This window comes from Myodes glareolus, chromosome 8 (genome assembly GCF_982192425.1).
Source record: "Myodes glareolus chromosome 8, mMyoGla1.1, whole genome shotgun sequence".
NCBI lineage: Eukaryota > Metazoa > Chordata > Mammalia > Rodentia > Cricetidae > Myodes > Myodes glareolus.
The window spans coordinates 84,467,141-84,489,767 of NC_142033.1; positions in this window are offsets into that span (position 1 = coordinate 84,467,141).

Below are 22,627 nucleotides of genomic sequence, written 5' to 3' on the forward strand. Positions count from 1 at the left end.
CTGAAAGGCACTCAGTAATACAGCACAAGTAATCTAGTGATCAGGATGAATCATGAATTCCTGTCTGCTATTGACAATAGATACGGTGTGGACTTGACTAACTTAAAATCTTGCACTAACATTTCTTTAATGTTGGACTCTAACATAAATGTATTAACTGGTTAAAATCTTTTTCCAATAAAAAATATATTTTTGGTCAGGGTATTTAATCACAGGAACACATATCAAATAAGAACAGAAATCTTCTATCTTATAATCAAAATCAAAATAGAAAAACCCCTGTGTGTTGTCAATTGCAAAGCTTGAAATTGCTGCTTTTCCAAATCAGGAGTTAATACGCTAAACTCTCTTTTGCAGGAATTTGATCCCTCTGCAGAAGAGGTCAGGAAGGCACTAGGACCTCCAAATCAGTAGCTCTTGTCTGTCAGTCCTCTTAGATGCACAGTGGAACAGGAAGATAAGTCTTTACTACTAATGATATCATACTCCTTGGCTGTAAGGCATAGTTGCAAGCCTCATTCTCACTGGCAGGAGTGATATGGATGGGTGGAGAAAAGGATATAAGGTGAGATATAAGGCAGGAAGAGAGAGAAGCTTGGGGCCTTCAGTCTGAGCACTTGTAGAGAAAGGATACACTATTTGGTCTGAGAATTTTTAGAAGTAAGAGCTGGCTTCTCTGCTTCTCTGATCTTTCAGCTTTCACCTCCTAATATCTGACTCCATGTTTTTATTATTGAAACCAATCAGAATTCACACTACACTTTTCTTGCTTTATGTTCAGCAACAAAGGCCTGTGTGTTTCCACCCCAAGGTCCTGATCAAAGGTGTATGTCTTCTTACCTCAAAGGTCTGGCCTGGAAATGGATTTATTCTCTTCAAATCAAGCAAAAATTTCTCACAGGTGTGTCCTCTATTTTGGGACTGTAGTTCATTATAGATATAGTCAAGTTGACAGCCAAGAATAGCCATCACAAATATATTTCTTCTAAACTTGATACATGATTTTTTCTCTTTATGTCATGGTTAATGTTCAAGTGACAACAATTAAATGTCATAATAATGCATAAACAAAATATAACTACCTTATATACAACAACAAACACATTATATATTTAACTGGGTCATAATTATACCTAACAAGATAGATCTCTCCCAAGTGCATTATAAATTTATAATAGGTGTCAATTTCCCTTGAGTGAAATCTTTTAGTATCGCAAACTTAAGCATTTTAATCATCGGTATTCTCTTAATTGATGAAGAATTGAAAAAAATATCTTTACAAAATCATTTTAACAATATACAAAAGAAACACTCAGGTTAACTATAATCATCATTTCTGTAACTTGCCTTAGCTGGTATTTATAACTTCCTTCCTTCACTATTCATTTCGTCCTACTATTCTATTACTTCTCTTCCTACATTTTTACTACTATATTTTCTCCACCCTTGGCAAGAACCTTCTCAGGTCTGGGCACTTTTCTTTGAAGAGTGACCCAACATTTTATTTCTGAAGGGTTTGTGCCCTTTGAACTCCTGTCTATTTTAGGCTGTTATAGTTTGCACTGACTTTAATCACAAGACAGCACCACAATATGCCCTAAAGGATATTCTGTGTGCCAGTTATAATATTTGTGAACTCCATTGTGCAGAAACAATTCAGTTTCTCCATGTAATCTGGATTAATAAGCCATGCTAACACTGTTATTACTTTCTTAACTTGTTGTTTTAAGTGAATTAGAAGCCTAAAGTAATCAGAGGGGACAGAGCTTCCAATTCAATGGAATATTTGTTGTGGCACCTGGCAGAAGTACTATACCCTCTGGAAGCAAAACTCCAGCATAATTTATAGTCACAGGAATAGAAAGCAAATTTTTCTAGTGATTCACTAAAGGCAATAGTGGTGCTATTCTTTTTTCAACCCCTTGATTCCTGGATTCATGAATCCTAGCTAAGGGAGAAACTGTAACATGTATTGGCTAACTCAAAGCATATACTGCATTGTGGATAAACCCTGTCCGAGCCCTCCAGGCTGCTCTCACCTAACCGGTGCTGCCACTGTGTCCTTAACATGCTACTTAAGCATTATCAGGTAAGCTACCTCAGGACAGTGAGGAAATGATGAGATCAGTAATTTTCATGATTCTGGGCTCCCACTGCCACTCTTCTCCGACTGTGAAATAAATTCATTGGTCAGAATCAATGTGTAGAATACCAGGACAATGGTTGAGGCATTTGTAAGTGCATGAATAGTAGTTAAGGCAGAGGTATTACAGGCAGGAAAGGCAAATTTGTAACCATAATAAATATCTAGTCCAGGAAGGACAAAACTTTATTTTTTTCCACAGAGAAAGTAGTCCAATGTCATCAACCTGCTTCCAAGCCATTGACTGGCCTCTCTGAAAAATAGATTCATACTTAAGACTCAATGTTGCCTTCTGCTGTTAGCAAATCTGACACTCAGCAGCAGCTCTGTCCAGATCAGCCTCTGGTAATCAAATCTTTGCTACCATGCTCATGTAATGCCCCCATTGGGTAATGATATGAATGGCTGGGGAAATAGGTTGGCTTTTCACAGAATGGGCCATCCCATCTCCTTGATTATTGAACTCCTCCTCCTCAGCTGAAATCACCTATTGATTACCATTTTTATGAGACAAAACTATCTTTATATCCTTTGCCCATTTGGAGAGCTCTGCCCACATACTTCTTCCCAAGATGTCTTTCTCACCAATTTTTAAATCATGCTCTTTAAGTGTCCCTGACCATAAAGCCAATCAATTTGTCAATCAATGAAGCCAATCAATGAAGAAAAGCACATCTAGTTAGTTGTCCTTCCTAACAAACTATGATCACAAGTTCTGCTCACTGTGAAGATACCTCTTTGCCAGTGTCTTCCATGGTTTTGTTCAGAAAGGGTTTGTGATGCTGCAACGGTTCACTTCTGGGTAGTGCTTTCATAACTTGGAGAACCATCAATAATGCATACCCTAATCTTCTCTTCTTCTCATCTAAGCATAAGGAATACCCTATGAGGTTATAGGTGAATGCTTGGAAGCAGACAACGTTGTAACAATAGTACAAACGATAGATATTTTGGCAACTTCTTCATGTAACTTGCCTATGCCTCTAAGACCTGCTCAGTCACACCACATGCATTTGATAATACACTGATGCTGTGTATATCCTATTTTATAATTTGATGGGTCAGATAAAACCCAGTTCATTATGGGTACCTCAGACTACATGAGAACTTTGTTGTACATTGTCAAATGTTCAGTTTCTACTATACCCCAATAACTATCTTCTAACGGGAAAATCATTATCTGAAGTGATGGTAAAGCCTTATTTCAAACTCTCAAAGATCTCTTGTGATTCATGTATAGAGAACTGCTAGAGGCTCCAGATAGCATCCCTTTTTTTTTATTGACATCTTAAGCACCATGTACCTGCTGAATCATACAGTCCATATAGTAGGAAGCCAGTACAGCAACCTGGACCCCTAAAAGAGCCTTCTCTTTTCCCATGTCCCAAACAAAACTAGCGGTTTTTTGAGTCATTTGGTATAAGTGTCAGAGTAACACACCTAAGTGAGAAACGTGCTGTCTCCAGATCCAAATAGGTCCACTAAATAGTCCTTCTTTCTTGGTGGTAGGAAGGATCAGATGTAATAATTTATCCTTCTCTTTAGAAAAAGAAATATCCCTGCAAGCTCCACTTCACTGAAATCCTAGACATTTCACTCAAGTAGAAGGCCCATGGATTTTGGTTGTCTTTATTTTTCATCTTTTAATACATATTTGAGTTACCAACGAGTCCTAAGTAATTACTACCCTTGCACACTTTGTCTAATAAACATAATGAAGTCAATACAGTATACCAATGTGATATTTTCAAGAGACAGATAGTCAAGATCCCTTTTAATTGAGTTATGACATATTCCTGGAGCATTAATATATCCTTGAGGTAAAACTGTAAAGGTATACTGCTGGCATTGCTGACCAAAAGCAAATTGTTTCTGGTGATCGATATTGACAAAGGCATTTTCTAGATCAATAGTTGCATATCATATAACAAAAGATGTACTAATTTCCTCAAATAAGGACACCACATCTAGTATAGCAGCTGCAACTACAGTCATTACCTAACTAAGTTTTCAATAGTCAACTGTCATTCCTCTCCTTGATCCACCTCTGTAGCATGATTAGTAAATACTCAGAGACAGAAATTGAGGATCAACTTGAAGGTCAGAGAAGCAGCCAGCCACTGGCTCTCACCACTACCTCAGACCCAAATGGTGATCCTGCCTCTAGGAATCTCAAAATGAGCCTGAGACTAAGAGCTATCTCCTCACATTTTATAATCCTCTCTGGTTCTGGGATTAAGGACGTGTACCACTACCTCCAGGTTTCTATGGGAAGCTAGTTGTGGCTACTAGGATTAAATATGTATGCCATTGCTTTCTGGCCTGTAAGGTTAGCCAATGTGACTTTTTTACTTTTCTGATCCTTAGGTAAGTTTTATTTATTATTAAAAAAACAAATTGAATGCCACTGCACATCTACATTATGAACTTGCCTTTCTCTTAATTCAAGGGGTTCTGGGGCTGCAAACCGGCCCAGGTTTGGAAACTGATTCACAAGTCATGAATATCTGTTGTGATCAGTATAGCCTTTCTTCCATTTGTTTGAGAACTTTTCCCTGATACATATCAAACAAAAATTCAGTAAGCTTTTCACCTGTTTCATCACTGGAAGCACCATGTTTCCATTAACCAGTACAAAAAGTTCATAGAAATCATGCCACAATAAAATGTACTTTGTCAGTGTTGATCATTATGGGTTACGTCATTTTTAACATTGTTTTTTCAGTGCTACCCATTACCGTAAATATAATCACATTGCCTTTGGAGATTCCGTGCGGCCATTGGCTCTGGCAAACTCTGGGTTCAATTCAACACACTGGGTTTAATTCATCCAACTAAGCAGAAGTTTTTCCAAACCTAAGATCTGGCACAATGAAAAGGGTAACAACAACATTCTTCATATGTGCTGGTGCGTCTCCCATAATTTGCATCTTATAAGAATGTTAAAGGTTGCCTTCTGGGTCTTCCCATTATGGAGGATTAGGTCTTACCTAGTGTACCTACTCCACCATTGCAATTTCTCTGAGACTTAAAAATCTCCTCATTAACACTAAATCAAGGGATATTGTACATCTATCCAGCCATCTTTTGGTAAATGCTTCAAACAGCCATTCATTCTTTGTACTTCTTTTTTTTTTCCTGTGTGAGCATCCCTCTTAAAACTATAATATCTGCTCAGAGGGCCCATATCAACAAACTCAGTCTGTTCCAGTTTTATATTTCCTCCACCATTATCCAACACTTTTAAAGTCCATTACCACACATATTCCCCAGATTTCTGCTTGAATAAATGAGAAAACTCATTAAGCTCTTTAGTAGTACAGCATACCTCCATAGGGACTATAATTTCTATCTCCCCTCTAGAAGCCTGTTTTGCCTTAAGTCTGGCTACAGGCCTAGGGGCTACTATTGGTGGATCCTGAGGGATATTAGCATTTTATTGCCTTGCATTTTCTTCAGAGAAGATTACTGTTAGTTTAGCAGATAAGAAGGATCAATTTCCACACCCAAAGGTGGAAAAAGCAGTATTTCAGGGGTGGTGTATGAGTACCCATTCTTCCGAGGATAGAAAGACTACTCTCTCAGGTGAGATCCCATGATAATCTGAGGATTCAAAGTTATCAGCTTCAGTAGAGCCCTCCCACACATGTCTATCTCAAGTTATAAGATCCCATTCTTTACCTATTAATGCCCCTCCTTTAACTGTACACACCCTGTGAGGCTGGGTGTTGAATTTTTTGTTGGAATTCAATCAACTTTATAACGAGGGCTTTGGTTTGATTTTCCATTACTTGAGCTCTATAGCTGCTGGACAGACGATTTTCTTCCTAGCATACTTAGAAACCTTTAGACTGGTGACACACATCTGTAGCCAGTCAATTTTGTTATCAGTTTCATTGCTTTCCTTCACCATATTCTGATATGCTATAAGCTGGTTAATTTTATCATTCCTACCCTTTATCAACTATCCAGGGAAGCTAATAGCAACCAACCAGCATCAACGTTTGCCTTTTTTTGCATAAACTGTCAATTATTTGATATGCAGTGTCACCAAATCTGTTGACACCCACAATTGGTGAAACAGATTTGGTGAAAGAGATTAATAAATATATGTATCTCCTTAAGTTTGTAAAATTGTTCATATCATGGGCCTTTAGAATTTTACAACCTCTTTGGAGAGGTTTTCATAATGAGAGATGCTTTCAAATTTATCGGTAGTATATTGGAAAAACCTATTCCAGATACTTAAAAGATTCATTCTCATACTTTTGTTTTCCTGATACCAGAATCTGTATTAGTCAAGACTGGTTAGCAGAATTTATAGAATGAATATAAACTTGTGGCCAAGATTAAAGGTGTGTCTTTCTGTCTGCCTGAACATCCTGTTCAAAGGTATGTGTTTTCCTACATCAAAGGTTCCAAATTGAAAATAGATTTACCCACTTCAAACCAAGCAAAAAAGATCTCATAGACATTAACTCAATTTCTAGGTTGTATTTCATTCTAGATGTAGTCAAATTGACAACCAAGAATGTGTAACCCAGCACAAGAATAGCTGTATGATGTGGCATGTGCTAGAAAAGTAAATTTACAACTTGATATGCATCTATTTTCTAGGCCAAAGCAACCCCTCCCACAAACCCAACTGGAGGCTTGGTTAAACCTTCATAAAGCAACTAAGGAGCAGCAATGCGATGATATTGAAAATCTCATGTACATTAATGCAGGCATAAATTTCTCATTAACTAAAATATCCTGTCTTAGCTTTACTCTGTGTCTGTCTTTGTCTTGGGTAACAGGTCAGAGAGGTAGTGACTTAATGGTGACAAAAAAAATCATGCAAAGCAGAAAAGTTCATCAATGAATCCCAGGTTCAACCTCAGAACTAAGCAGTCTTTTGTATGCCAGCATGATAAAAATGGACCGAGAATGACCACTTTTATTTTGAGGGAAATTTATTGAGAAAACCTTACTCTCCTATAGTTTGAAAGTCCCAAGTTCAATCTTCAAATTCATAGAGATATGAGATGAGTGAGTCCTAGATGGTCACTGGGATTAAATTAGATCATGAGGGTATGATAGCCTTGTTGGTATTAGTTAAGCTGATCAAAAAAATAATCGAGGGTGAAGCATTCTTCATAAAATCATAGGTTTGGACAACTTGTTTCAAGCTAGTGTCACTGACTTGAGAGGCTGTGGGACCTGTAGGAAGTGGATTTCTGCATAATTTCTCTCTCCCTTTTGGCTCCCTCGGTCTACTGGTCAGATAAGGGATAAACAGAAACATGCCACAACTCCTACTCCCCTGAAATTGCATTATTATGGGTTGCATCATCAAACCAGGAGTCATATTAAGTTCCTCCTCACTTAAACTGCTTCATGTCAGATATTTTGGTCACAGAAATGTGAAAATTTATGCCTAAGGATGCTCACATTGTCTTGCCATTTGATGCCCTCTGCCATGTTATTTTTCAGCAATGGTTGATTTCATAGTATCTTGTCCACCACTGTAAACTCAGAAATTTGTAGAGGCATCATAAACTGATCAAGATATACTCCAATACAAGATCATTCAAATTGAATATAAAACTTCAGGTATTTATATTTTTACAAGTATATTGTATATGCCTGAATTTATTCCTCTAAATGCAGTTTTTATTAGCAATAACTTTAGTGAACTTTTTTTTACTGTTAATTAGAGTGAAGAAATGAGGAAAACGGAATGCATGAGAATAAAAGAGGTATTTTTATATCTCTCTATAAAATTTTGTATATAATAGATTATTCATATAAATAGTTCACTTTATATGACATATTCTTTCTCATGTAATGTATTTCCCAATAAACCAATTAATACATATAGTATTATGTATATATCATATATGCTCCAAACACACTTAATCCAACTAGGTAACATAGAGTTTGCCATTAAAGAAGATTAATGCTTTGGAGAAATTATTTTAATATAAAACATTAAAGCATCTTCAAAGTAAATTGCATAAGTTTTCAATATTTTCTTTTTATGGCACTCATAAAATCAATTATGTATAAGAAGAATAAAATAATTTAACCTAAAATTGAAATTATTACCTTTTATCACAATTTCTTTAATTATACATGTTCACATCTTAGAGTTTTGACAAAGATAGTTACTTCCCAATTTTGGCTGGAAATATAGACATATAAATGCACCTACACATAAATCAAAATAATAGTATATATATATATATATATGCATATTCTTTAAAGTACTGGGGATGGATCCAGAGCCTTGAACATGCTAAGAAAATGTTTCACCAAAGTCAATGAGTTATATTCCTACAATAAGATGCATTGAGAATATAGGTCTATATTCTGTGTACAATGTATTTACAAATATGAATCTATTATATCTTTGCTATATATATATTTATAAATAATCGCAATTATTCTATATATATAAAATAGACATATAGAAATAGAGGGATAATAAATAAAATAGAAATTTACTACATGAAACTAAAATATTATGAATAGTTAAAATAGTTTCACTTATATTATAATGTAAAATATATAAATCAGTCTTCCTTTTGTACACTTTGACTTGTATGAATTATAATATACTTATAAATATACTTCAAAGAATATAATATTTATTTGCACCAGGTAGCATTTAAATATCTAAAATATGTAATAAAACATGTGTAGAACAGTGCAAGAAACCTAAGTTCACTAATTTAATAATAAAAATAAAGCAACTTGTATTTCTTTTCTTCGATGCATCAAATATGACTAAATTCATGTAAGCAACTAAGATGTTCCACTGTCATCTTATATTGATTGTTAGAGACTGGACATCTGGTAATAAACTAGCACAATCCCATAATGGGTGTGGCTAATGTAGCCTGTAACCAGCTCCTCAAGAACCCATGCAATTAAAACATGTCAATCATATCACTTGTTAATTTCTGCATTTGGAATGGTAAAAAATAGCACTATGGTGTCAATCAAAATGACAACGTATAAGCACAATCCTCTAAACTTAAGACTTTCCTGGATATGTTTAATTTTCATACTACTTCATATTATCAACTTAGGTATTCACAAACGAAAATTATTGACTTCTTTTCAAAATTGGAAAGACTTCAACACATGACCAGAAAGAGCTTTCTGTGTAGTTACCAGGAAACATAGTTCATGGTCCTGCTTTTGGCACCCTCAAGCTCTAGCCTTCAGTCTCTATGTGCACATCCGTCCTTCTGAAGCCAGAAGCAGCTCTATAATATTAATTCATTTCTAGTTTTTTTTCCATTTCCCTCAAAACACATTTTTGTTCTGGCTTTCAAATTCTTTGCGTGGTTCCCCACACCCCAGAGCACACGCTGTTTATTCCTACAGTGCACAGATGATCTCAGGCTCTGGTTCCCTTTCACTGCACAGCTGATTTTCCTTATTTACATTGCTAGTTTTAAAATTAATGCAGATTGCTCATTTTTCAGCAGCTAATGATACAAAGTGAGAGCCCACAAGCTATTCTGTAGGTCTCTCTCTTAGTTAGCTTTGACTGTCAACCTAACACAGACTGGAAATATCTGAGGGTGTTTCAAACAGAATTGCTTCCATCAAATTGCCCTGTGGGTATTGGGTAGGCATTTTCCTGTTTGCTTGTGATGGAGGAATTCACAGCCCATTTGGGCAGTACCATCCCTCGGTACATGCTCCTAGACCATGAAGAAAACTGATATGAGAAGAAGCTCACCAGCAAGGCAAAAAGTACCACTCTTAGACGTAGGCATCAGTTCTTGCCCTGACTTCCCTCAGTGATGGATCATGACCTAGATGTTTAAGTGAAAATAAACTCTATTCTCACTAGCTTTCCTTTAGTCTGAGTTTTATCACAGCACCCCCAAAAAACCAACTAAGATAGTTCAAGAATCCTATGTTATAAAATTGAAAGATGCTGATTTCAAGTACAGTGCACAGACACTCCTTAGTCCCTTTGCAGAAAAAGTTGAATGAATGTCTGGAAGGGGTGGTTATCAAATCCCCATAGAGATTCCTATTTCAGATAGAATCAAGATCGGGTGAATGTTAACAAATGCCACTGTTATATGCTTACCTTCAGGACAAGACTAGCATCAGTTGATCCACTGTGTCAATGCACTGAAGATGTAATGAATGCTTTCCTACATCACCAGGAAAATAATACGCACTATACAACAGAACCCTGTGACATAAATGTTAATGTGATTCTCAAAAAATCTAGCATGGAAACTCTAAAAAGTCCTTCTTGCCTGAAAATCTACTTGGCTGACAATGGGTCTATATTTTTTTTAATTAATTAATTTATTTATTAAAAATTTCCAACTCTTCCATGCCTCTCTTTTCCATCCACCTCCCAACCTCCCCCTCCCTCTCTAGTCCTTAGAGCAGTCAGAGTTCCCTGCCCCGTGAGAAGTCCAAGGTCCTCCCCCCTCCATCCAGGTCTATAAAGGTGAGCATCCAAACAAACCAGGCTCCCACAAAGTCAGTTCATGCAGTAGAATAAAAACCCAGTGCCATTGTCCTGGACTTCTCAGTCAGCCTTCATTGCCAGTCACATTCAGAGTGTCCGGTTTGATCCCATGCTCCATCACTCACAGTCCAGCTCGCCTTGGTGAGCTCCCATTAGATCAGTCCCACCTTCTCAGTGGGTGGACCCACCCCTCGTGGTTCTGACTTCCATGCTCACGTTCTCCTTCCTTCTGCTCCTCATTTGGACCTTGGGAGTTAAGTCCAGTGCTCCAATGTGGGTCTCTGTCTCTATCTCCATCCATCGCCAGATGAAGGATCTATGGTGATATGCAAAATATTCGTCAGTGTGGCAATGGAACAAGGCCAGTTCAGGCACCCTCTCCTCTGCTGCCCAAGGAACAATCTGAGGAGCTCTCCTTGGACCTGGGAACCCCTCTAGAGTCAAGACACTTGTAAACCCTAAAATGGCTCATTTAATTAAGATGTTTACTTCCCTGCTCCCATATGCTCACTTCCTCCATCCCACCCATCCCATTCCCCCACGCTCTCCCGAATCCTCCCCTTCTCCCTTCTCTATACCCATCTCCCTTTACATCCACACCCCACACCCCCATGCACCCAAGTTTTGCCTGGCAATCTTGTCTACTTCCAATATCCAGAATGATAACTATATGATTTTCTTTGGGTTCACCTTCTTATTTAGCTTCTCTAGGATCAGGAATTATAGACTCAATGTCCTTTAATTATTGCTAGAATCCACTTATGAGTGAGTATATACCATATTCCTCTTTTTGGGTCTGGGTTACCTCACTCAGTAAAGCGTTTTCTATTTCCACCCATTTGCATGCAAAATTCAAGATGTCATTGTTTTTAATCACTGAGTAAAACTCTAATGTGTATATGTTCCACACTTTCTTTAACTATTCTTCTATTGAGGGGCACCCAGGTTGTTTCCAGGTTCTGGCTATTACAAAGAGTGCTGCTAAGAACATAGCTGAACAAATACTTTTGTAGTATGATAAGCCATCTCTTGGTTATATTCCCAAGAGTGGAATTGCTGGGTCCTGAGGGAGGTTGACTCCCAGTTTCCTAAGAAACCGCCACACTGATTTCCAAAGTGGCTGCACAAGTTTGCATTCCCACCAACAATGGATGAGTGTTCCCCTCACTCCACATCCTCCCCAGCATAGGCTATCATTGGTGTTTTTGATTTTAGCTATTCTGACAGGTGTAATATGGTATCTCAAAGTTGTTTTGATTTGCATTTCCCTGATCCCTAAGGAGGTTGAGCATGACCTTAAGTGTCTTTTGGCCACTCGAAATTCTTTTGTTGAGAATACTCTGTTCAGTTCAGTACCCCATTTTTAATTGGGTTAATTAGAGTTTTAGTGTCTAGTTTCTTGAGTTCTTTGTATATTTTGGAGATCAGACCTATGTTTGATGAGGGGTTGGTGAAGATCTTCTCCCAATCATTAGGTTGCCTTATATGGAAGAATCTCCCATGCTCTTGTTTAGGAAGGATCAACATAGTAAAAATGGCAATTCTACCAAAAGCAATCTATAGATTCAATGCAATTCCCATCAAAATCCCAACAATATTCTTCACAGACCTTGAGAGAACAATAATCAACTTTATACGGCAAAACAAAAAACCCAGGATAGCCAAAACAATCCTATACCTTAAAAGTACTTCCATAGGCATTACTATCCCTGACTTCAATCTCTATTACAGAGCTACAATAATGAAAACTGCTTGGTATTGGCACAAAAACAGATATGTTGACCAATGGAATCGAATTGAGGACCCAGATTTTAATGCACAAACCTATGAACACCTGATTTTCGACAAAGGAGTTAAAACTATACAATGGAAGAAAGAAAGCATCTTAACAAATGGTGCTGGCATAACTGGATGTCAACCTGTAGAAGAATGAAAGTAGATCCATATCTATCTCCATGCACAAAACTCAAGTCCAAATGGATTAAAGACCTCAATATCAATCTGAACACATTGAACCTGATAGAAGAGAAAGTGGAAAGTAGTCTACAAGACATGGGCACAGGGGACTACTTCCTAGGTAGAACCCTAGTAGCACAGACAGTAAGAGCAACAATGAATAAATGGGACCTCCTGAAACAGAGAAGCTTCTGTAAAGCAAAGGACACTGCCATTAAGACAAAAAGACAATGGGTCCTTAAATAAGAACTTTAGTGGAAAATATGAGATCTGACAGATGACTAATTGCCATGGATTCTATAACAATATGGAATAGTAGGGACAATACTAGAAGGGAAGAAGGGAATGGGGTCAGCATATCTTGTGAAAGATTGGTTGTCAAGAAGTCTTTTTGTCAGAATATGCAAGTCATATAGTGATCAATTGAAGCTAAGACTTAGAAAATTTTGCACACAATACTGAATAAAGTGATAAGCAAGTGAAAATGTTCCAATATACTAATGCATATATTAAAATAATTATTTCTTAAATGCTTCACTTTCATGGTCCCTGGACTTTATAGTTTTCCCCTCTGTTGTTGTGATAAACACCATGATCAAAAGCAATTTGAGAGAAGAGAAGGATTATTTGGTCTACATTTCAATGCCGTGATCCACCACTGAGGGAAGGCAGGTTAGGAATTCAAGCTGGAAACTGGAAGGAAGAGCTGGTGCAGGAATGCTGCTTACTGGTTTGCTTCATAGTTTCTGCCCATTCTTATACAGCCTAGGAACCCCTACCTAGAGATTGCAATGCCATACTGATGTGGGTCCTTCCCCATCAATTAGATATAAAGACGATGCAGCACTGACCTTGCTGATAGAGGCAATCTCTAGACTGAGACTCCCTCATGAGTGCTTCAGGGCTGTGTCAAACTGAGAGTAGAAGTAAACACAAAAATTGCATGTAAACCATCTCTCGTGGGAAAGCATAGTAGAGAATGGGAATAATCACAGTAGTTCCAAGTCAGAGTTAAGTGCATCAATCTTCTAAAATTTTATTTTATCTAAATTCTCTGTATATATATTTTATGTATATGTATGTATGAGAGAGAGGGAGAGAGAGTAATTCTTCCATCTATCAACACACTGTCTTTCATTCACTAGGCTATCTCTGTGCATTGCACCTTTTGAATTTCTGAGATTTGAGTCTCTTCTTCCATTTTTATGTTGTATCATTATCTTTCCAAATTATTGAACTATTTGCTTTACTTTGCAATACTTCTTATAGATTTCTTGTATCATAAATCTACACAAAATGGAAATCTTATTAATTCCATTGCACATCCTTTTTAATTAACTTTATTTAATTTAGTTTATTAATTTTTCATTTAATCATTCAGAAATACTTTATCTAGACCACCTTTCATTACTTATTTTCCAATAGTACTTTTTATTTTATCTCTTAGGGTAATAGCTGATCAATATTCTTCTTAAAATTCTTTTATTAATGAGAATAAGAAACAACAAAAGAGAACCCCATAGCACTACCTTTGCTTCATAGTCAGGTCTTGAGATCAAATTGCTTTCATCACCATGATTCTTGGCCATGATCTATTGCCTGCATTGACTTGACCATGATCAGCTCCATAGCTCTGACTTGTGAGATAAAATAAACCCTTCCATGTCATTTCTAGGAGACACAGTCTCACCTCAGCTCTCCTTGTCCTCTGGCTAATAGTTTTTCAGTCCTTGTCATGCTCAATATTCCCTCGAGGAACACACTCAAAATAGAGAAAATGATAAAAATTGAAGGAAGACTAACCTGCAGTTGTAAGAGAAAAACATTCTGCGTTTAAACATCTAGCATATGATAAGTACTTTAATTACAATATCAGTGAAAATGGAATATTCTACCCTAGATGTGCATGATTGAAACTTAAACATGGACACCATTCTAGTGCTGAACATTAGTCCCTTGGTGGCCCTGGTGCAATCTTTTGATATGTACTCATAACATAATAAGTTCTCATTTTTATCTTTTTTCTGCACATACAAACAGTACAGAACTTTTTAAAAAAGAGATTGGAAACAAGGCCTTTTTAAGTTCTAAAGAAGATGGTTCAAGACAGCTTTCTATTTATTGTGAAATTATGTGTGTGCAAAGGATGTAGTAAGAGCAGACATTATGTTCAATGTTACTGACAAATTAATAATATAGAACAAGTCCCTACCACACTAGAGACTTATAACTGGAAATATAGTTCAAACTGTAAGATTGGAAAAAATAAAACTTAAAGAAATTCAAGAGAGATGGATGCAGATGAAGTAGGGCTAGGATATACAAACTGTGCCCCAGAAAAGAATGAAGAGGTAATAGAGAAAGTGAGGACTTCAAAGAAGGTAATATTCCTGCCTGAAAAGACAGTTTAATTACAGTTACAAAGTCCATGAAACCTTTAAGGGAAAGGATCAAGAACAAAGCTGACAGATCAACATCCTGTAGGGCTTTACTTAGAATGGTTTTCTTTTCCTGTTGAGCATTTATATAACTCAAAACATATTTATCAGAACAGAATGAGTTACGAATAAAATTCTCTTTGCTTTTCCAATGATTAATCAGTATTCTTATATAATTCACAAAGAAAGATTTTCTTTTTTTACTCATGTGGAAACTCTTTTGTCATAGTAATATGTTTGAATAGTGTGCAAAATGTCTATTATCAAACTACAAGATATTGTTTTGGTTATAAGATCTTGTTAACTATTGTGATGTTCATGCATGCTCTCTACCTTTAAAAATTATTGTGCTTTGGAAGCATTTATTGCTTCATTTAAATTTTAGAATATTATATTCAGAATATAATATTGAATTTTTCCATAAATGTTTATGGATTTATTTAGAGTGTCAGGATTTGCCATTTGAGAATAGGTCAAGATTTATTTACACCATTCTAAAGCTCTATACTACTTCATTACACCATATGAAGATAATTATGTCTGCCACATAACTGATGATTAGGTACCGAAGAGTCTATAAATCATGCCATAAAAACAAAAGAATGAAGTTAGTCTACAAAAATTTAATCTCTGAAAAGAACATCTAATAATTTTATATATTTATTATATTTCATTTATTTTTATTTATCTTTTTAATGCATGGTCTAAGTATATAGCCCTGATGATCTTGGAACTCTTTATATAAAGAGAACAAGCTGGCTAAAAGCACACAAAGATCATCCTGTCTCTGGTTCTTGAGTGCTAGAATTACAGATATGTTCCATCTGGGCTATTCTTTTTTTTTAATGATTAAAATTTCTGTGAATTGCATAAAAGGGAAGAAATTCCATTCACAATATTTATTAAACAGTGCCATAGAAATTTATAATGTTAAAAACTAAGAATGCAATGAAGGTGTTTATTAGCCAAGATTTACTTTTGATGATAGCTCAGCACCTTTATTCACACAGATATTTGAAGAAAGGTTTGTTGAAATGGCTCAGAGGGCAGAGAGGCTTATATACAGAGAGGAGAAAATCAATTTAACTTCTTTTAGGAAAGAATCAGCTACTAAATACTGTTCTCTGACCTCCATAGGCACTGTCTTATCCATACTCCTTCAAACAGACACACACACACAAAAAAGAGAGAAAGAAAGAAAGATATACATACATGCACACACAGGCAAACACAAATAATACTTGTTTTCATGATTGACCTATTACAATTTTTAACATTCAGCAAAGTACTAGAACATGCCATATTCCAGCTTAAAACAATTTCAAACTCTTATTCATACACTCCAAAATTTAGAAGCATTTAAAACCTTTATTATTTAGCTGGGTGATTTTGGCGCAGGCCTTTCATTCCAGCACTCAAGAGGAAGAGGTAGGTGGATCCATGTGAGTTTGCGGCCAGCCTGGTCTACAAGAGCTAGTTTCAAAAGCTACAGATAAACCCTGTCTGGAAAAAAACAATAAGAAATAAATAAATAAAAACTTATTGTTTATAAAATGTGCTTTGAAGCTAATTTATTATATTTAGGACAATGATATTTTACACCTTTGTAAACTGTGTATTTCTGTTCACTTAATGCATGAACTTATAAAATAAAAGAAAATATAAAATATTTAGCAAAATATTTTACATAAATTATGTTATGAATATTTTTAAAATGATGAGAAGATCAAATTTCTGAGAAATTTAAAGGAACTATGTTTCTTGAAATTAACAACAGCTTTAACTAGAATCATTACAATTTTCTAATTGAAGTCATTCTAAGCAATATTTGTCTTTGTAGAAATTATAGCATATAAAATAGGGATATTTAACTCAGCACTCAAGTAAAATTTTTGCGAAAAAGAACATTTGCAAGCAAAATAGGGAAGCCATTAATATAATACATGATTCAAATGTAAGGGTAAAAGATTTTTTAATGAATGATGAGACTGAACCAATTCTGTCTCTGCACATGCATTCAAAGATCATTTTTTCTATTAAGTATGGTATAAAGGGTAGCTGTAGAGATTTTGTAACCATGAAATCACATCACAACACAAATACTTTAATGTAATAAACTGTCAAAGTATAGAAGATATTATCCAATCAATTTCTTTCACTGTTAAAAGTCTTTGTTGGAAGTTGTGTTTCACCTCATAAAAATGATCTGTTTTCTTCTTTCCTGTTTTTACCATTCTCCTTTCTTCTATTATGTAGAGTTTTCTTTCTTTGATATTTTCTCAGTTATATTCAGATGAATATTCGTTGACAAGTGCTTATCATAGAAGATTTTGTATATGTTTGAGACATAGGAATAAAACCACTCAAAGATAATGTGGGTTATATAGACCTATCAGTTATTATTTATATAAAAACATTCCAAGAGGTATGTTTCACAAGATACAAAAATAATTGTCAAACTCGTGGTTTCATTATATTTGAAGACGCTGGGAGAAGATAGAGGACAGACTACCTCTGTGTGAGACACAGGGGAAAGTGTCAGAATAAGTTGGGAAGAATTTTATTCCACTGAGAGAATAGAAGAGTTTTAGAAAAATAAATGAATTGTGAGGATGATGGAAAAAGAATAAAAAAAGCAAAATATTTCATGTACTCTGAGGAAACAGAGAAATTTGAGTGCTGAAGCCACACCTGTTTTATTCAATATGGGGCCCATGACTGGGGAATGGTGACATTCACAAAAAGATAGATCTACACTTAGGTAAAACTTTCTGTCAACATCCTTTTAACATTCCCAAAGGTGTGTTTCTTTCTTACCCTAAATGTAGTCAACTTTATAATGAAAATTAACCATCACATGGAAAGTCCAATAATGGTTGCCTTATTCTGGGCTAAAGTTAATCTCATCTAGCCAGAGCCTACAGTGTTTCCCACGATACTGTTCACTTCCTTTGTATTTAAAATTCTACCTAGATGTGCCTACACAATGATGCTTTAAACACAATACAGAAATGGGTCACAAAGACAAGGAGAAGGCAGGAACTCTCAGTGTTACCCACTTAAGCAACGAGCTTTATATTTGTTATCATTGTATCTATGAGTAATTATATGAAAGCTTGCTATTCATGATGATTCAGAAACATTTGGCAAATAAAAAGAAGTTACAAGAAGTAAAGATTGAATTATCTATTAAGTTGATTTGATTTCAGGATACAATCTTCAGCTGATGACAGCTAAGCTGTAGTGTATGCACACCACTAATACTTGGGAATTTTATTTTCCTTGGCCCTGCAATTTTTCATGATTATCAGTTACACGATTATGAGGTTTTACAGAGGCAGGGAAACTAATGAGATCCAGTGAACCTATCACTAATCACATTTGATATATGCCCAGTAAAATATTCATTTAATGTGCTTTAAAAAGATTTATTCTATACTTCACATTTTATTCACAATATTTGTGAATATGAACCTAATTAAAATTTGTGAATATCACAGAATTGGTGATAAGTAACATCCATAATTATATCTACATGGCTGAAGTATTTTCTCCTTATTACTTTAATGTCAAAATTTAATTGACTAAAGTAGAATTTTCTCATGACAGAGTAAATACCCTAGTAGTTCTATTTTCAGATTGGCAATTACTTACATACATCTTAAACATGTACATCAAAGCAAAGCCTTACTATTTGATTTTCTAACTGGTTTCACTACAACCAACATGTAGTTAGACACAGAGAATGATGTAAACAGAAAATTAGAAGCTATAATTTTCCAGAATCTATAAATAAATTTCAAGTAATTTATAAAAATAACCCGTGGCTTTATGACACAGGTAAAAGTGTGGTTGACCTTAATTTGTCAGGTTTTTATTTCCACATTATCACAATAACCTGGCCTATTTGTACAGTTTTAGCTACTGTCTGATCTGCAATCACATAGAGTAAAATTTTGATGTAACATTTTCTAAGCTTGGTTATTTCAATATTCCAAATTAAATGAACACCGAATTGCATTCCAGACAATTCCTCTCAAAAATATTTCTTACCAAAAAGTAAAATTATAAAGTACACATGTTCTCAGAAATCATTAGAAAATTTTGTGTACAATAATGATGTTTCTAGATCAGTTTTCATGATTTGCAAATGGCTGTTAGAAACAGGCATGAGAGCAAATATACTGGGAAAGGTATTAACTGATGAAGTTCAAATATTTTATATTGCAAAAAGAATTTAATTTCCATACAATAATGCCTTATAATATCGAAACACAGTTTATTAACAAATTATTTTAGATAACTATAAATAATTTTATGTACAACAATTAAAGGCTAGACTTAGTAATTATTCACTATACTTTCAAAAAATTGACTCCAGAGTCTATCTCACTTGCATTCTGAAATACTGGTCAGTGATAAACATGAGTATTTTGGAATTGCAGGCTTTTGAGAAATTGCTTTTTTATCTTGTTTTACAGATTCATCAGTCAATCCAGAATTTGTGTGTGTGCGGTAAACATTACACTAAGTATATTAAATGCAACAGTGATTAGAGAACCCATCAATTATGCAGAATATATGGTATCCTTCATAAGCCCCTTATAAGTCTAAGGATATGAAGGTGTGGATGCCCATATCTTACATGGTAGAAAAAGAGAACCAGTAACTAGTTATTGTCCTGTGCTTTTCATGTTCAACAGTGGCATCTGTTCCTCTCTCCCAACACACAAAATAACAAAAGATAACTTTTAAAAAGTATGCATTCATTTCCAAATTAATCAAAGACTCATTTATGGTTCAAAAAATTTCTAAGATATAAAAGTGGATTTGCAATATAGCTATCATTTTTGGGGACACCAGATTGACCCTCACAAAGACCTCCATTGAAGAGAATCATTTGTGAAGAGAGAAATGACAGCCTTCCAGTGCTTTTCAGTGCTGATTGCTGAGTGCTCTTTGAGCAGGCTGGAGTGTTTCGTAGACTTTGTAATAAAGATTTCTCTACATCTAAACTCAAAATAACATCTAGAAAGGAATTTACACATTACTTCTGGCAATATGATCTTTAAAACTGCCCTATTGACTATCAGGAAAAGAGTTAAACAGAGACAAAAAAGAAAAATGGACATTCTTAATTGCAAAAGCATACATAAGAGTTAAAATATTTTGTTGAAGGTTGTGGTGCCAACTTGCAATCCCAGAACAAGGATGGCACAGGAAGGTGGTTTGGCACAAGCAACTGGGCAGCCTTGCTTTGTCAACAGAGTGAGTTCCAGAATAGTCAAACCTGCAAAGCAATATTTTGCTTGATCTCACCAACTCCAACTGGACTAGGAGTCAACTCTGAAGAGGGTTGAGAGTTGGAGCAGACTGAGGAGCCATTGATAGTGACACTAGGATTTGTCTCTATGGCATGTACTGGTTTCTTAGGATCCTATTCTCTTCAAATGTAAGCCTTGCTCAACCTAGATGTAGTAGGGAGGACCTTGGACTTTTCACAGGGCAGAGTGCATGACTCTCTCTTAAGATTGGAGTGAGAGTGGGGAGAGAGTGTCTGTGGAGTGAGTGGGAGGAGGAGAGGGAGTGGGAAATTGGATTGGTATTTTTTAAGTAATAAAAGAATAAGAATGATTTACAGAAAAAGAAAAAAAAGATTCAGATTGGGCCTGGAGATATGGCTCAGAAGTTAAGAGCACTGTTTGCTCTTCCAGAGATCCTAAGTTAATTCCTCGTAGCCACAAGGTGACTCACAACCATCTGTAATTTGATCTGGTTCCCTCTTCTGGCATGCAGACAGAACACTGTATAAACAATAAATAAATAAATAAAATTTAAAAAATCAAAAATAAAAGATAATTCTAGTATATTGATAAACAGTATATAACTTACCAAGTTTAAAGATCTTAACAGATTTACCATTGCATATAATAGAAAGTTCAGATTAATTATTAAATTAAATTCTAATGCTACTGTCAAATAAACACATACCTGCAAAAAACATTAATACTTTTTAATTTTTTTTAAATAGATAACGTCATGCAGAGTATTCTGAAGATGGTGGGACTGATCTAATGGGAGTTCACCAAGGCTAGCTGGACTGGGACTGAGGGAGCATGTGATCAAACTGGACTCTGAATGTGGCTGACAGTGAGGGCTGACTGAGAAGTCAAGGATAATGGCACTGGGTTTTGATTCCACTGCATGGACTGGCTTTGTGGGAGTCTAGTCTGTTTGGATGCTCACCTTCCTAGACCTGGATGGAGGGGGGACTTCCCACAGGGCAGGCAACCCTGACTGCTCTTAGTACTGGAAATGGAGGTGGAGCAGGAGTGGGGGGAGTGGAAGTTAAATCAGCAGTGTACACAGATTTAATATCCCCAAATACTTAGAATCACATACTTGGTCTCTCTAATGGTATTACGATCATAGCTTTGGTTTACATTACCTTGTTGGTATTGATAATGAGCACATATCAGATGCCTGCTCACTTATCTTGTCTTCTATAGAGGAATCTCTTTTCAAATTCCTCCAGGTTGTCGTTTTCTCTCCATTGATTGCTTACTTCGCTGTGTAAAGCTTTCATTTTTTTTTGAGTTTTAGTTCTATTTCTCAAATTTTGTTCTGTTTTGTTTCTTCTATTATTTAGATTCAAGAAATAATTATCAGTCCCACACAACAAAGCATGATTTTCTACTGTATTTTAAACATTTCTGTTTTAGGGGTTCCCAGGTCCAAGGAGAGATCCCCAGATTGTTCCCTGGACAGCAGAGGAGAGGGTGCCTGAACTGGCCTTGGCCCATAACCATACTGATGAATATTTTGCATATCTCCTTAGAACCTTCATCTGGCGATGGATGGAGATAGAGACAGAGACCCACATCGGAACACTGGACTTAACTCCCTAGGTCCAAATGAGAAGCAGAAGGAGGGAGAACGTGGGCAAGGAAGTCAGGATCAGAGGGAACCTTCACCCGACGATGGATGGAGATTGAGACAGTGGAGCACTGTCCACACTGTCTCCAGTCCACACTGGAGCACTGGACTGAGCCCCCATGGTCCAAATGAGGAGCAAAAGGAGGGAGAACATGAACAAGGAAGGCAGGATCATGAGGAGTACTTTCACCCACTGATACAAGGGGACTGATCTAATGAGAGTTCACCGAGGCCAGCTGGACTGGGACTGAACGAGCACATGATCAAACCAGATTCTCTGAATGTGGCTGGCAAAAGGACTATCTGAGAAGCCATTGATAATGGCACTGGGCCTTGTTTTCTCTGCATGTACTGGCTTTTTGGGATCCTAGTCTGTTTGGATGCTCACCTTCCTAGACCTGGAGGGAGTGGGGAGGAACTTGAACTTCTCACAGAGCAGGAAACCCTGACTGCTCTTAGAGCTGGAGAGGTAGGAGGAGAGGAAGTAGGGGGAGTGGGAGGGTATTGGAAGGAGGGGCGGAGGTGGAAACTTTTATAAATTAATAAAAAATGGCTAATTTATTTTCAGTGAATATTTGTGTATGTTGTAGATTGACATTCAATTTCATTTTTAATTTGGAATTATTTGTGAATTATTGTGAATCTGAAACAATTCAGCAT